Consider the following 13,541-nt stretch of genomic DNA (forward strand, 5'->3'; position numbering starts at 1 on the left):
TTTTTTAAAAAAAAGTTCAAACTCCACAACCACGAGGGCTCGAAAGTGAACCCTAAAGGCTCAGAAAACAGTAGAAAAAAAAGTCTCCTGATTTTTGGGAGCCTTATTCATTTTAGAACACGAGAGCATGGGTTCTCAACCTTTTACGTTCTGAGGCCCTCAACGTGCTAGAAAAACTCCAGGGCCCAGTGGGGAGGGAACTCGGGGCTCCAGGCCAGGGTGAGAATCCTGAGCATACACGTAGTTTGACTTCTATTTTTGGGGGGGAAGAGGAAGGACGGTGCCAAGGACCGGTGGGGCTCTGGCCAGCTTTGCACAGCTGGGTCCAGGGATGGAGCGCCACCTCCATCCCTGACTCACCTCAGAAGGCCACCCACCCATCTGGGGCTGTGTGCCGGTGGCTATTCCCCGAGGGCTCTGCTGGGCCTGGTGTCGTCTGGGCAGCTCTGACCAGCTGTGTGAGCAGTGCAAGGGGGCTGGGAGATGAGGAGCAGCCACAACCCCGGGCACCAGCAGCAGATGGGGAAATGCCACAGCTGCCTGCTCCATGGCACCCCCAGCCAGAAGAGCAGCTGCCATGCTTTACCTGGCTCCAGCTTCCCACCTAGGACCTGGCCAGAGGGCGGGGCCTGAAGTGGGCAGGGGGAGAGGAGAGAGTGGGTGGAGCTGCCCCCAGGATTGTCCCACTTTGGGTTGAGAACCGCTGCTCTAGAGTTATGGCTACACTAGTACTTTTAATTTTCATTATACTTATAAGCAAAAAATAATAAACTACTGTCTTGGAGCCATTCTATTAAAAAAAACAACCACCATTTAAACGAAACAAACAAAAAACCAGATCAGATTGTAAGTGCCATACTGTTTTAATTGCTACCACTCAGCACTCTCTCATACCAGCAAAGCCACAGAAGCAGATTAAGAACACATCCCTCCTTTCTCATTAAAATTTCACATCACTATATAATTCCATTACTTGTATACTGACACCAGAATGTAAGATACAAAATACAAGTTTTCTGAAGTACAGTAAATATGATTAGAGCAGAGACATTTGAACTTGCAATACTCTCCATTCTCTTCCCTCCAGCTGCTTTCCAAGGCAGAGAGAGTAAACAGCCTTCTCCCAGCTTCCTTACTTTCCACAGCTGAGAGTGTAGGATGTTTACAGTACCTGCCACTCAGAGCTCTCAAGAATGAATCACAAATCAGCTGGCCAAGTACAGACTTCATAACTAAAACTGCAGGAAATATACAGACATCGTCAATGGAGGAAAAACATCCAGTACATTTTTATACCACAAAATTCTTACACTTTTTTTAAAATTCAAGATTTGTCCTCCTTTCTTAGTGCGTGACAGGGGAGGAATAATAGATGAAAGTTCACAAGAACATTTAGCTTGGCATCTCCAGAGGATATCCACCATCAGTTTGACAGTTGTGTATCAAGACTTCATGCCAGCTCAACTTCTGACAAAGCTGTGCCTGCAGACAGAAGATATTTCACCATTTTAATTAGAGTGCACAGAAGCATGTTAACAAAAGGAAAATACAGAACACAATATGCTGTCCAAACAAGATTCAAAGTTTTAAATTAATAGTAACAAGAAAAAAGAAAAAGACCTAGAGTGATGGGTTAGAGGAATGTGGAAAACAACTTTATCTACTAGAAATAGCCACCCAGACAGTCTAAAGTACTCAATCTACCTGCCAGGAAGCAGGATGGGAAAAATATATAGCATTAAGTGTTGTTTGCTTTTAAGGCCTGTAGTACACCTATGAAGTTGCAGAACAGGCCATACTACATTATTTGTAATGTTTTATTTCTGGAAGCACCCACTGTGTGCTAGATGATGTAAACATAAAGGAGTATTCATTCATACTCATAACACTGCTACTGCCAAAGAGACACAATATGGGGAATTTTATGGATTAAGATTAACCCAGCCGCAGAAGAGAAAATTTAGCTTGTTGCTGAAGAGGCAAGAGAGGGCTTTACAATACTCTGCTTAATCAACAGAAGTTTTGAACTCACTCCAGGACTGGTTCTGGTACTGTTCTAATCAAGTTGTTCACTTGTATCATAGAATATTGGATGAAATCTGAAGTATCATCATAAGGTCGTAAACTGAGTTTTATTTGGACTAGAGTTTACCATTCATGAATAACTCCTATATCATCAATTGCATCACTTTTGAAAAAAACAGGCCAGTTATTTAGCAGTCTGATTCTTCCACTCATTTTTAGAACTCCTGACCCTAGTTAAGATAGAGGTGACTAGATCATCCAGAGAGAGAGAGAGAGAGAAAGTGGCTGATACTTTGGCATATGTAGAAGGGTCACAAAATTGTGCAAGTCTGAAAAGTTCAAAGGGACGTGAACATTTAGTTCACGTCCAACATTCAGCCTGCCACAGGGCCAGGTGAACTGCCTCTAGATGGGATTAGGTGCCACACGTGCAGCCAGCTGGCAAACATGAAGGTACGTAAAGAATTAAAAGGTTTGCTGCTCACCTCAAGCTCTCCATGAGGAGTAAAATCATCTCTAATTAGCAACTAATAACACAAATGCAACTTTTATATTTTGCACTCACAGGATATGCCAATGCCTAAAAATTTCATTTTAATTGTTTAATAGGGTCAGGGGTTGGGTGCTCGTCAGAGACACTCTGTGAAAAGAATCTGGGAAGCCAGTCTTTTGGGAGTGCCAGCCAACCTTTTAAGAGGCAGGATGGTCTAGTGCTGGAGCAGATACAAGTTAAATGAGAAAATAAATAGACATAAGCTCAGAAAAGGGAAAGAAGAAAGAGTAAAATGTGTAATTGTTACTAGTAAAAAAGAGGAGACTTTTCTCGGAATTAAACTGCCAGTATGTTTGTCAGAAGGGACCACACTTCTATTAAACGGAGAACGAAAGCAGTCAGGAAATTCAGCTGAAGATTCCCATGGTAGTTTAAACACAACCCTTTTGTCGATACACCTCTGATGGGGTTTCATTATAACTTTAGAGGAAAACATTGTTAGTTCTTCCAAGGGCTCTGACCAAACAAAGAAAAAACCCAAAGTCATCAGATTACCTATCATGACATAACCTTGATAGGTACAGTCTTACAGTTCAGTTATGAATATTTTCACATATTCATTGTGAATAGGACTGTCAAGCGATTAAAAAAATTAATCACGATTAATTGCACTGTTAAACAATAATAGAATATCATTTATATAAATATTTTTGGATGTTTTCCACATTTTCAAATATATTGATTTCAATTACAACACAGAATACAAAGTGTACTGTGCTCACTTTATATTTATTTTTATTATAAATATTTCCACTATAAAAAAATAAATTGTATTTTTCAATTCACATAATACAAGTACTGTAGCGCAATCTCTATCATGAAAGGTGAACTTACTAATGTAGAATTATGTACAAAAATAACTCCATTCAAAAATAAAACATAAAACTTTAGAGCCTATGAGTCCACTCAGTCCTACTTCTTGTTCAGCCAATCGCTCAAACAAGTTTGTTTATACTTGCAAGAGATAATGCTGCCTGCTTCTTGTTTACAATGTCACCTGAAAGTGAGAACAGGTGCTAAAGATTCATATGTCCCTTCAGCCTGAACCACCATTCCAAAGGACATGCGTCCATGCTGATGATGGGTTCTGCTCGATAACTATCCAAAGCAGTGCAGACCAATGCATGTTCATTTTCATCATCTGAGTCAGATGCCACCAGCAGAAGGTTGATTTTCTCTTTTGGTGATTCGGGTTCTGTAGATTCTGAATGGGAGTGTTGCTCTTTTAAGACTTCTGAAAGCATGCTCTACACCCTGTCCCTCTTAGATTTTGGAAGGCACTTCAGATTCTTAAATCTTGGGTAGAGTACTATAGCTATCTTTAGAAATCTCACATTGGTTCCTTCTTTGTGTTGTCAAATCTGCAGTGAAAGTGTTCTTAAAACGAACAACATGCTGGGTCATCATCTGAGACTGCTATAACATGATATATGGCAGGATGTGGGTAAAACACACAGCAGGAGACATTCAATTCTGTACACTTTGTATTCTGCATTGTAACTGAAATCAATATATTTGAAAATGTAGAAAAACATCCAAAATATTTAACAAACATCAATTGGTATTCTTTTGTTTAACAGTGTGATTAATCACAATTCATTTTTTTAATCTCCATTAATTTTTTGAGTTAATTGTGTGAGTTAACTGCCATTAATTGACAGCCCTAATTGTGAATTCTATGTGGAGAACAGTTTTCAAAGTTGGTTGTCTAAAGTTAGGCATATTCTGGCTACCTTATAGCATCCTATCAGAAACTTATTAATCTATTATTTATATTACAGTAGCACTTAGAGGCCCCAGTTGTGATCACTATCAAACTGCACACACATATTGAGTGACAATCCATTTCAAAGAGCTTACAATGAACACAAGTGACAAGAGACAACAGGTAGAGGACAGGGTAGCAGTGAAATGATTGCACTGAGCACATATTTTGTATTTTTATTACTTTTCTACCTATTTACCACATCTCCCTTCAGCCTTCATTCTTATTTATATTAGCATAGGAGTTGATTGAGATGGATGGCAAGGGAATGGGTACCCTATTGAAAAAGGCACCTATTACTACATGTAGGGTATGTCATTAATTTTGGTTTTATTATAATCAGTGTTTACCCCGGCATATCAGATATTTTATCTAATTCCTACGAAAATGGAGGTAGTGTTAGTGAGCTTGGGGGGGGGGGTAGGAGAAATAATAGAGATTATATCAGCCCTCCTAACTGAAGTAGCATGACTACCATTTGTTAGACAGGTTTGCAAAATGGAGGTGTATGTTGGCTCCCCATGAACTACTAGATGTCCAGGCAGCAGCAGTATCGAAGGGTATTTCTCCCCCATCTGTCTGGTAAGAATACTGCAACCTTTCCTTTTAGATGCAGAGTTCATCACTATTATTCATGACAATCTCACCCCGATGTACGATTACTGCAGTGGATGCTACCTAGGGCTGCACACCTTTAAGCCCTACCTGAAATTTTAGAGATTGCAGATGTTGCTTATAAGTGCTGTGCCACACTATACTACCATGCTCTGCGATACGCACACTTTCTTTTGGCTTCAGAGTGATTTTAAAAGGTGTTGCTTTTGACCTATATAGCCCTTAAGGGTGATGGCTCCAGCTAGTAGAGAGACTGTCTCATAACTTACAAAAATACTACAAAGTTGGAATCAGCCGGGACACCTGAACCAACAGTCCTCATTTTAACTGGAAAGGAAGGGTGGCAGGCCATTTTCAGTGGAGAGTCCTCTATTTTGGAGCTTAATTCCACCTCCACTGTCAGAAAAAGATCCAGATTCCCAGAAATGCCCATTTATTCTTTCAGCTTTTCACCAATTGGTGTACAAGTGAGAAATAAAGGAGAATTTATAGTATCTTGGAATTCTGGATATCAATGCACCAGAATGTGGTATAGACTTTTGTTTTAAAATGTAAATAATGGACAAGTTTTCTAGAGGTAGGAAGATGCATTTTTAAGTCACACTAATGTGCTTCTGGAAGAGTCAAAAAATCCACAGTATTTTCCAGATAGAATGCAGGGGGAGGGAGGCGATTAAGGGCAGATTTATTAATCTACATCTTGGAGCCTCACATGCTAAAAGTGTGGATTGGCAGAGTATCTGTGTGCTTTTATGGGGGAGGGAGCAGAGATGTTAAGGTGGAATGGAGGTCCAGGACCTTCAAAAAGGTCACTATCCAAGCCAATTTATGTTGTTTGAATTCAGTGTTTTACTTCATTATACCCTCTGCAGTGTTATCCAGGATGCCTCAATGCCCAGCATGACAACATGGTGAACTCAAAGAGCAGCAGAATCACAGTAGGTAGGAATTCCTAGCACTGACACAGCTGGACCTGCTGGGGTTAAAGTGGGGCAGCAACTGTATAGGACTACAGCTTAGAAGAAGAAATTAAGGTCTGGGGAAGTGAGGAGGGGAGGGGGTAAAGGTAGGCTGCTGGAAGAAAATCTTGTTTCTCAATACTTAAAGTAGCACAGTACTGGTGGGCCTGAGCCTGGGTTAGCCCCAAACTGTCTGTTTTCATTACGTTTACCCTTCCATTCACCCCACCAACCCACTATCAGTCACTAGATTTGAATCAAAGAGAAAGACTACAGAGTGATTTGAATAAAGCAGAAAGTAAAACCAAATTAAAAAAAAAATCAGTGAACCATGGCCATCCGGCACAGACCCCAATTTGCAAGATACAGACAGCCTGTATCTAAAGAGACTGTGGTCTTTTCATGAGCTTTTATTCCACATTAAGCACTAAAGAGAAGCATTTAAAAGAAATTCTAGTCTCTAGTTCTTCCTCTTGTAGGTAACTTAAGTCATCACAAAAATCTGAAGTTAGGAGCGCACTTACACGATGTTTTCACAATTCTTTTGCATGTTGGTATATTTAATAACCCAACACTTAGTATATTAATGCACACAGCAGTTTTTCCTAATCTTTGGGCCAAACTGTATCCTGATAGTGGGAGTTTAAATCAAGTATCTGAGGAACTTTAGGCCTGAGTTTGCAAACATGGGGACAACTGCATATTACACAAGTACATACACATCTGAAATATGCGACATGCTCACAACTATTTGAGATCACAGTTCATTTACATGCTCCCTTACACTCTCTGTTGTATCTCACTGACACTTCTGCTTCCTTCGCACTCCACCATTCAAATGGAAAGGGGAGGCACTGAATCATTTGGATAGCCTGGCAGAGGCAGCACTAGTTAGACTTTAAGCTCCCGCATGCTGTATTTTATGAATGGGAAAGCTCCCAATTAAAATCTGTGATGTTGACAGCTTGCCCACTTTCAAGGCCCACCCTGAAAAAACTCACCTCTGCCATAGGCGTATGGACGGTAGAGTAGAATAGAGGCAAGTGATCACCTCCATCAGGCAGATTCAGTGCTGTATCCCTCCCCAAGACATTTCGAGGTCAGCCCGGAGAGCGAAGAGCAGCAGTTTCAAGGAAACCCTGAAGTATTTAAAATCTATTCCCTGCTCTAAGGAGTCCCTCGGGGAGATGGCATTACCTTAGTCCTGACACACTTCTAACATCCAGGTAGATGTTTCCAAACACCTTGCTAGAACCACTAGATCAATGGTGTGGCTTGGAGCATGGTGAGGGTCTCTGGGAGCTTATGAATAAGAGTGCAGATTTGGAGTTGTGCACGGGCACAGAGAAAATGGCAGGTGTTGTTAGGGATGGGTGTGGGTGAGATGTACACCTAGTGGTATATGACCATACCCTCAGAGGCACTTTCAAGGCTTTTGGGCTGGGTGGGAAGCACGACCGTAACTGCATTTCCTCTTTTTCTTCTAATGCCTTTATTGTGTGGCTAAGTGGTTTTTTTGGTTCTCAGATACATCTGCTTTTGGCTGCAAGGCATTGCTAAGCAACCTTAATTCCCCATTAACAGAGACTTTTGTTACTGATCTGCTGCTTTTTTTTTTTTTTTTTTTTTTAAATAATGAGAAAGTGGTAGTACTGAGGAAGGTATGACCAGGAGGCATCCTGGGCTGGGGGCATGATGTGGCTTCCTGGTCACATCTCACCACCCACCAGCTCCTGCTCCTGCCCCCTCCACATTCTGGGCAGGAGTGGGAGGATCAAGCTAAGGAGTGAACCTGGTAGCTGACCGAGTGAGGAGTGTATCTGCCAGGTGGAGGCAGCATCAGTGAAGAGCTGCTGAGTTTTTGCTTCATATCAGGACCTAGTGGAGGGCAGGGAGCTCTGCACACCCCTTGGCTCCTGAACTGGTTATGAGGAAGGCCAGAATCTCTTCCCCTGATTAGGGAAGGAGCTCAGGGCTTCTTCTACTTCTGTGGGGAGGGGGTAAAGGGGAAATGGAAGCTCCAGAATGCCTCACGGGTCTCCAAAGCCCTGTGAGGCACTCCTAGGAAGCTGTGTACCAATCTTCTGGAGGCATACAGATGTATGAACTACCCCCAGAGATCTCCTTGCCCATCCCAGTATCACAGTCTACCTGTGGAATGGACCCAGACTGACTTAACTACACTGTGTAACCATCATGAAATCAACATGGTTATTCTCTGCTCCACACATGAATCCCCAGAACTGCATGCCAATGGCATGCATCAGTCATTTTAAAAACAGGACATTTTGGAGTTGGGCCTATAGGAAAACTTTGACCAAGTAATCCTAAATTTGCAGCACAAACTAGTTCATACCCTAAACTGGCATACTCATTTTCAGGCCAGTTTCACTAAGTTTGTGGATTTTACAGCACTTAAAAAAAAAAAAAAAGGGCTCCAAACATAAAACACCTCTTAACACTAACTGCTGCGAGGGCCACTCCGTAAGACAAACTTATGAAACAAAGGTTCAGCAGATGGTTTTACAAGCTTGTGTGAAAGGAACAGCTATAGTTAGGTTTTGCACAAACACTCTGAATTAACTTTGCAGGAGTCTGACGGAGGGAAGGATAGCTAGCAGAAGAGCCAAACGGTTTCTTGGCTCAGTGAAGGACAGAGCAAGAGCTGAAAATGTATGAAGTTATTTTCCCATCTTTGAGTGGAACAACCTGTTTTAAGGATTAGTAAACTGGCTGCCACCAGGTGTCAGTACAACCTAAAAAACTGCTATTTGTCGCCCCTGTAACTGGTTAGTAAGGCTTTTTACCTATTTCTTAGCATGCACAAACAGGCAGTCATATAATAGGTTTGGCACAAGTCAGGAGTCAAGGATCAATTAGAAAGTTAAACTCTTGGAGGAGTAGGTGATTCCTCAAGGTCTGCACTTCAATACCATGTGAAAATGATTTGCATTTTCTAGATGTTGAAGGGATTTTTTTTTTTAAACAAAGCTAGTTAAATGTCTCAAGTTTCATCCCATCCTCCTCCTCCACCATTATTGAAGGCATCACGAATCAGCATTTGGGCTCACTTCTGGGAAAATTATCCTCTTCTCCCCAACACTGGTTATCATTGATCTCTTCACTATGACAACCTATTACACTCTTCATCCCCTGTTCCCCTCCCCCTACCCCCAAAGCCCCAAATGTTTTTTGCAGCAACTCTTCTTTCACAAATACCCCCTGAAGCTCCTCAGACTATACTGTTACTTGCCTGTGGGTGTTTACAAAGATAACTAAATATAGCTTCCCTCTGAAAGGAACATTGCATTATTCAGATGGGCACATACTAACTGTTGTAGCAGCTCTGTTTCCCACATGCCCCTGGTTTTCCAGAAGAGTTGCAGGAAATGCTTGACAGGTCTTTCTGGTTAAGATAATATCAGCATACTTGGAAAGTTCTAGTAGCAGAGCTTAGCTTTGGTTAATTCACTCAAATGGGCATCCAACCATTCTATACAACTATCATTACAATTCAGCCAGGCAGACTGCAGAAAAACATTTTGCCGCATATAGTCTAATTTCAGTAGTTTCTCATGGCTCTTATCTTACAACGTAAAATAATTATACTCAGTTTGTTTCACAGGGCACTTGCAAAGATTATATGGCCTACCTAGAACCTTAATGTACACATTAAAAAACCAAAACACTTAATCTATAGTTAGTTGGTCAGTTTTGGCAAGAATTTGCAGATTCAGTGGTTGACACTGTGTGTATGGGCTTGTTTGTTTGTTATAAATAGAAAATCATCCTCAAAAGCAAAAGTATGAGTTAAGAGAACACTAGAACAGTACACACCAAATAAAGAGAACTGGTCAGAGACCCAAAAATACAGGCTAAAGGTTTCTAGCTGAACTAGAGCAAAGCCTAGACGCATGTAAGGTGTTTATCAATTTCAGATAAAAAGTGTCATTTACAATGTCAAACAATATTCAGGTAATCGAAGTGGCAGATACTATATGTTAACATATGGTTTATTTAATGACCCAAGAATGAGCGTCATGAACTTTTGAGTTCTAACCATGGCTCCGATATCACAGTGATAGTAGCCATATAAAGAACTAGATTAGCTAGAGCTCGGACACTGACTTGCTGACTTCCCCAGGGCTATACACTTATCTTCTCTTATCATGTGTAAAAAAGGTAATACTTAAGGTAGTGATATTGTGAGAATTCATTTGTGTTGGTAAAGGACTTGGAAAATGAAAAGCATTAATGACTTATCAATGTCAAGTCTAGATTTTGTATAAGTAGGAAAGAGGTCTCTTTGGGCAAATGATTTAGTTTCATATTTAGGGCTGTGCTAAAGCCAAGAGTTTCAGTGCACTGGAGTTTCAAATATACCTCATTGGTGTATTTATTGTGCATATTTTCATGACTCCTAAGTTTTGCCTTACTTTTTTTTGGGGGGGGGGCAACATAGATAGAACCTATAAACCAAACCATATAAATATAGAGGAATTCAGTCTGGAGCATCTCTACCGTCTAAAATGAGGTAAAAGAAACACTGGTGGATCAAAGTGGATCCTCCTACTTCAGAAACAGGAGTGGGAGAGAAATTAGAAGAAGGAGCAAATGACCATCACCCAGAAGATTCCATGGTTGTTCAATCTCACCTTGTCATACCATTCTATAGAGGAGAAGATGGGACTAACAGCACCCCAGGAGCCTGATGAAAGAGAGGAACCCAGCCAGGCTGGGCCAAATGTACCCCAAACTGAAACTCAGTAGCTCCAAGTGTTCACTGATGTTCAGATAACTTGCAGGCTGTTATGCTGCCAAACCAAGGGTAAGTGCCCTGTTCACAGAATGGGAATAAGTAAGCTAATGCTTGTATTAAGTGTCTGAGCATGCCTAGCACTAATGAGATGTTCTCAAAAGAGTCTGCCCAAGGTGCTTGCTCACAAAGTTAGAAAGGAAGACAGAATTTCTATTGACAAACACAACTAAATGCTTAGAAAGATGGTAAAAGGTTCACAAGGGACTTTCACCTTGTTTGGGGATTAACTGTGAAACTTTTGCACATCTCTATTTCTTATTATGCCATAGAACTGTTAATCTTTGTCATGTTTACCTAGGTTAACTCGTGTTTTGAGACTGCAAACTGGAATTGCTGGTTCTTCAGTCTTGTTCCTAAATGAACAAGGACCCTTGAAACTCAAGTTTCCCCCCCCCTACACTAACTTTTCTTTGAGGATCTCAAATTTGTCATATCCAAACACTTGTGTTTACCATATGTCCTCTATGAACATTTAGTACTACAGGTCCTGCCCACCCCTTTTAAAAAAATCTGAAATGGCTTTTGATGCATTCAAAATATGTAACAAAAATAAACTCTTCAAAGTTTAAGCATTCCTTCTGCATACTGAAAGAGTCGGAGGTGCTCATCATGCAACTTCAGTCTGTCAAACCTCTCTTCAGAAAGTACTAACAACATTACTAGTATCTAGAGTATGTGAATCAAAAGGCAGTAATGGAATAGTTAACGTGCAGTCCACTTTTTTTGCTGTATAGACTATTCTGTATCGTTGAGCTCAAAGATCTTTTATTAGACAGTAATAAAGGAATTCTAGCTTCTATAAAAGGTAAATGGCAAAACTTATTTAAAAAGAAAACAAAAACAACCTGCTGAAGACCTTGCCTCAATAACAGAATTAGTTCTGACTTGTTTAGTCTAAGAATTTAAAATGGCATCTTTTCTTTTAAGATTGGCAAAAACCAGTAGCATTCCAAGCTTACGCTACAGACAACAGCATTGCAAACCTGAATGCACCAAATGTTTTGAGGCAGGTTGTGGTGATGTAAATCAAATGTTTCAGGGCAGACAAAACTCTGAATAAACTGACAGGTGAGCAAAGAAAAAAAGAGATTTTTTCAAGCATTTAAACAAAACAAGTGCATTAGCTATTTAATAACAGATCATATGTGCAAGTTTATAGCTACTCAATTTAATTTCTTAAAATAACTTTAGCAGTTTACCTTTAAATCAAAGTTCACCTTCTTGGAAGGATCCAGGAAGATTTTGGAAAGCATAGGGGACAATTTCCTGGTGCAAGTGCTAGAGGAGCCAACTGGGGGGGGGGGGGGGGCTTTTCTTGACCTGCTGCTCACAAACCGGGAAGAATTAGTGGGGGAAGCAAAAGTGGATGGGAATCTGGGAGGCAGTGACCATGAGTTGGTTGAGTTCAGGATCCTGACACAGGGAAGAAAGGTAAGCAGCAGGATACGGACCCTGGACTTCAGGAAAGCAGACTTTGACTCCCTCAGGGAATGCATGGGTAGGATCCCCTGGGGGACTAACATGAAGGGGAAAGGAGTCCAGGAGAGCTGGCTGTATTTCAAGGAATCCCTGTTGAGGTTACAGGGACAAACCATCCCGATGAGTCGAAAGAATAGTAAATATGACAGGCGACCAGCTTGGCTTAACGGTGAAATCCTAGCGGATCTTAAACATAAAAAAGAAGCTTACAAGAAGTGGAAGGTTGGACATATGACCAGGGAAGAGTATAAAAATATTGCTCAGGCATGTAGGAATGATATCAGGAGGGCCAAATCGCACCTGGAGCTGCAGCTAGCAAGAGATGTCAAGAGTAACAAGAAGGATTTCTTCAGGTATGCTGGCAACAAGAAGAAAGCCAAGGAAAGTGTGGGCCCCTTACTGAATGAGGGAGGCAACCTAGTGACAGAGGATGTGGAAAAAGCTAATGTACTCAATGCTTTTTTTGCCTCTGTCTTCACTAACAAAGTCAGCTCCCAGACTGCTGCGCTGGGCATCACAACATGGGGAGTAGATGGCCAGCCCTCTGTGGAGAAAGAGGTGGTTAGGGACTATTTAGAAAAGCTGGATGTGCCCAAGTCCATGGGGCCGGACGAGTTGCATCCAAGAGTGCTAAAGGAACTGGCTGCTGTGATTGCAGAGCCATTGGCCATTATCTTTGAAAACTCGTGGCGAATGGGGGAAGTCCCAGATGACTGGAAAAAGGCTAATGTAGTGCCAATCTTTAAAAAAGGGAAGAAGGAGGATCCTGGGAACTACAGGCCAGTCAGCCTCACCTCAGTCCCCGGAAAAATCATGGAGCAGGTCCTCAAAGAATCAATCCTGAAGCACTTACATGAGAGGAAAGTGATCAGGAACAGTCAGCATGGATTCACCAAGGGAAGGTCATGCCTGACTAATCTAATCGCCTTCTATGATGAGATTACTGGTACTGTGGATGAAGGGAAAGCAGTGGATGTATTGTTTCTTGACTTTAGCAAAGCTTTTGACACGGTCTCCCACAGTATTCTTGTCAGCAAGTTAAAGAAGTATGGGCTGGATGAATGCACTATAAGGTGGGTAGAAAGTTGGCTAGATTGTCGGGCTCAACCGGTAGTGATCAATGGCTCCATGTCTAGTTGGCAGCCGGTGTCAAGTGGAGTGCCCCAGGGGTCGGTCCCGGGGCCGGTTTTGTTCAACATCTTCATAAATGATCTGGAGGATGGTGTGGGTTGCACTCTCAGCAAATTTGCAGATGATACTAAACTAGGAGGAGTGGTAGATACGCTGGAGGGCAGGGATAGGATACAGAGGGACCTAGACAAATTG

General features: G+C 41.5%; 1 long non-coding RNA gene across 6 annotated transcripts in view; it reads right to left on the minus strand.

The window, feature by feature from the left end:
* Window positions 1-844: 844 nt before the first annotated feature.
* Window positions 845-13,541, minus strand: part of LOC140908700 (uncharacterized) — a 51,394-nt gene continuing 38,697 nt past the window's right edge. For all 6 annotated transcript variants that reach the window (XR_012157966.2, XR_012157965.2, XR_012157961.2 and 3 more), the window contains one exon: window positions 845-1,482. This is a non-coding gene — a long non-coding RNA (uncharacterized LOC140908700). The remainder of the gene's footprint in view (window positions 1,483-13,541) is intronic.

The sequence above is a fragment of the Lepidochelys kempii genome, chromosome 3, assembly GCF_965140285.1.
Source record: "Lepidochelys kempii isolate rLepKem1 chromosome 3, rLepKem1.hap1, whole genome shotgun sequence".
NCBI classification, from domain to species: domain Eukaryota; kingdom Metazoa; phylum Chordata; order Testudines; family Cheloniidae; genus Lepidochelys; species Lepidochelys kempii.